We start from the raw sequence: 2,500 nt of genomic DNA, 5'->3' as shown, positions 1-2,500 counted from the left end.
CTCCTTCTCCTCCTCTCTTCCTCTCTCGCCTTCTCCTCTCTTCCTCTCTCTCCTTCTTCTCCTCTCTTCCTCTCTCTCCTTCTCCTCCTCTCTTCCAGCCTCTTCATACTCCCCTCCTCTCTTCCTCTCTCTTCTTCTCCTCCTCTCTTCCTCTCTCCTTCTCCTCCTCTCCTCCTCTCTCTCCTTCTCCTCCTCTCTTCCTCTCTCCTTCTCCTCCTCTCTTCCTCTCTCTCCTTCTCCTCCTCTCTTCCTCTCTCGCCTTCTCCTCCTCTCTCGCCTTCTCCTCTCTTCCTCTCTCTCCTTCTTCTCCTCTCTTCCTCTCTCTCCTTCTCCTCCTCTCTTCCAGCCTCTTCATACTCCCCTCCTCTCTTCCTCTCTCTCCTTCTCCTCCTCTCTTCCTCTCTCGCCTTCTCCTCTCTTCCTCCTCCTCCTCTCTTCCTCCCTCCTTCTCCTCCTCTCTTCCTCTCTCTCCTTCTCCTCCTCTCTTCCTCCCTCCTTCTCCTCCTCTCTTCCAGCCTCTTCATACTCCCCTCCTCTCTTCTTTTCCTCTTTTCTCACATTTTTTCTCCTACCTCCTACCCGGTCCCTGTTGTATCCCTCTCTTTCTACTCTGTCTCCTACCTCCTACCTGGTCCCTGTTGTATCCCTCCCTTTCTACTCTGTCTCCTACCTCCTACCTGGTCCCTGTTGTATCCCTCCCTTTCTACTCTGTCTCCTACCTCCTACCTGGTCCCTGTTGTATCCCTTCCTTTCTACTCTGTCTCCTACCTCCTACCTGGTCCCTGTTGTATCCCTCCCTTTCTACTCTGTCTCCTACCTCCTACCTGGTCCCTGTTGTATCCCTCTCTTTCTACTCTGTCTCCTACCTCCTACCTGGTCCCTGTTGTATCCCTCTCTTCCTACTCTGTCTCCTACCTCCTACCTGGTCCCTGTTGTATCCCTCTCTTCCTACTCTGTCTCCTACCTCCTACCTGGTCCCTGTTGTATCCATCTCTTTCTACTCTGTCTCCTACCTCCTACCTGGTCCCTGTTGTATCCCTCTCTTTCTACTCTGTCTCCTACCTCCTACCCGGTCCCTGTTGTATCCCTCTCTTTCTACTCTGTCTCCTACCTCCTACCTGGTCCCTGTTGTATCCCTCTCTTTCTACTCTGTCTCCTACCTCGTCCCTGTTGTATCCCTCCCTTTCTACTCTGTCTCCTACCTCCTACCTGGTCCCTGTTGTATCCCTCCCTTTCTACTCTGTCTCCTACCTCCTACCCGGTCCCTGTTGTATCCCTCTCTTTCTACTCTGTCTCCTACCTCCTACCCGGTCCCTGTTGTATCCCTCCCTTTCTACTCTGTCTCCTACCTCCTACCCGGTCCCTGTTGTATCCCTCCCTTTCTACTGTGTCTCCTACCTCCTACCTCCTACCTGGTCCCTGTTGTATCCCTCTCTTTCTACTCTGTCTCCTACCTCCTACCCGGTCCCTGTTGTATCCCTCTCTTCCTACTCTGTCTCCTACCTCCTACCTGGTCCCTGTTGTATCCCTCCCTTTCTACTGTCTCCTACCTCCTACCTCCTACCCGGTCCCTGTTGTATCCCTCTCTTCCTACTCTGTCTCCTACCTCCTACCTGGTCCCTGTTGTATCCCTCCCTTTCTACTCTGTCTCCTACCTCCTACCTCCTATCTCCTACCCGGTCCCTGTTGTATCCCTCCCTTTCTACTCTGTCTCCTACCTCCTACCCGGTCCCTGTTGTATCCCTCTCTTTCTACTCTGTCTCCTACCCGGTCCCTGTTGTATCCCTCCCTTTCTACTCTGTCTCCTACCTCCTACCCGGTCCCTGTTGTATCCCTCTCTTTCTACTCTGTCTCCTACCCGGTCCCTGTTGTATCCCTCTCTTTCTACTCTGTCTCCTACCTCCTACCTGGTCCCTGTTGTATCCCTCTCTTTCTACTCTGTCTCCTACCTCCTACCCGGTCCCTGTTGTATCCCTCTCTTTCTACTCTGTCTCCTACCCGGTCCCTGTTGTATCCCTCTCTTTCTACTCTGTCTCCTACCTCCTACCCGGTCCCTGTTGTATCCCTCTCTTTCTGCTCTGTCTCCTACCCGGTCCCTGTTGTATCCCTCCCTTTCTACTCTGTCTCCTACCTCCTACCTGGTCCCTGTTGTATCCCTCTCTTTCTACTCTGTCTCCTACCTCCTACCTCCTACCTGGTCCCTGTTGTATCCCTCCCTTTCTACTCTGTCTCCTACCTCCTACCCGGTCCCTGTTGTATCCCTCTCATTCTACTCTGTCTCCTACCTCCTACCCGGTCCCTGTTGTATCCCTCTCTTTCTACTCTGTCTCCTACCCGGTCCCTGTTGTATCCCTCCCTTTCTACTCTGTCTCCTACCTCCTACCCGGTCCCTGTTGTATCCCTCTCTTCCTCCCTCCTTCTCCTCCTCTCTTCCAGCCTCTTCATACTCCCCTCCTCTCTTCTTTTCCTCTTTTCTCACATTTTTTCTCCTACCTCCTAC

At 53.0% G+C, this 2,500-nt stretch overlaps 1 protein-coding gene and 2 long non-coding RNA genes across 4 annotated transcripts in view; all 3 read right to left on the bottom strand.

The window, feature by feature from the left end:
• The window catches only part of LOC118966060 (homeobox protein Meis1-like), a gene marked incomplete in the record, with an annotated part of 136,211 nt that overhangs the window by 95,297 nt on the left and 38,414 nt on the right, over positions 1-2,500 (bottom strand).
• LOC118966061 overlaps positions 1,293-2,500 on the bottom strand; it is a 3,216-nt gene continuing 2,008 nt past the window's right edge. The window contains exons 5-7 of one of the 2 annotated variants that reach the window (XR_005053267.1): positions 2,048-2,187; positions 1,565-1,662; positions 1,293-1,510 (exon numbers count right to left, since the gene is read on the bottom strand). This is a non-coding gene — a long non-coding RNA (uncharacterized LOC118966061). The remainder of the gene's footprint in view (positions 1,511-1,564; positions 1,663-2,047; positions 2,188-2,500) is intronic. The other variant, XR_005053266.1, reaches the window with a different exon arrangement.
• The window catches only part of LOC118966062, a 477-nt gene continuing 302 nt past the window's right edge, over positions 2,326-2,500 (bottom strand). The window contains exons 2-3 of the long non-coding RNA XR_005053269.1: positions 2,494-2,500; positions 2,326-2,376 (exon numbers count right to left, since the gene is read on the bottom strand). The exon at positions 2,494-2,500 is cut by the window's right edge and continues 98 nt beyond it. This is a non-coding gene — a long non-coding RNA (uncharacterized LOC118966062). The remainder of the gene's footprint in view (positions 2,377-2,493) is intronic.

This window comes from Oncorhynchus mykiss, chromosome 1 (assembly GCF_013265735.2).
Source record: "Oncorhynchus mykiss isolate Arlee chromosome 1, USDA_OmykA_1.1, whole genome shotgun sequence".
In the NCBI taxonomy this organism is placed as follows: Eukaryota; Metazoa; Chordata; class Actinopteri; order Salmoniformes; family Salmonidae; genus Oncorhynchus; species Oncorhynchus mykiss.
Note: the sequence above shows the minus strand (reverse complement) of the source record. Positions and strands in the feature narration are given on the sequence as shown.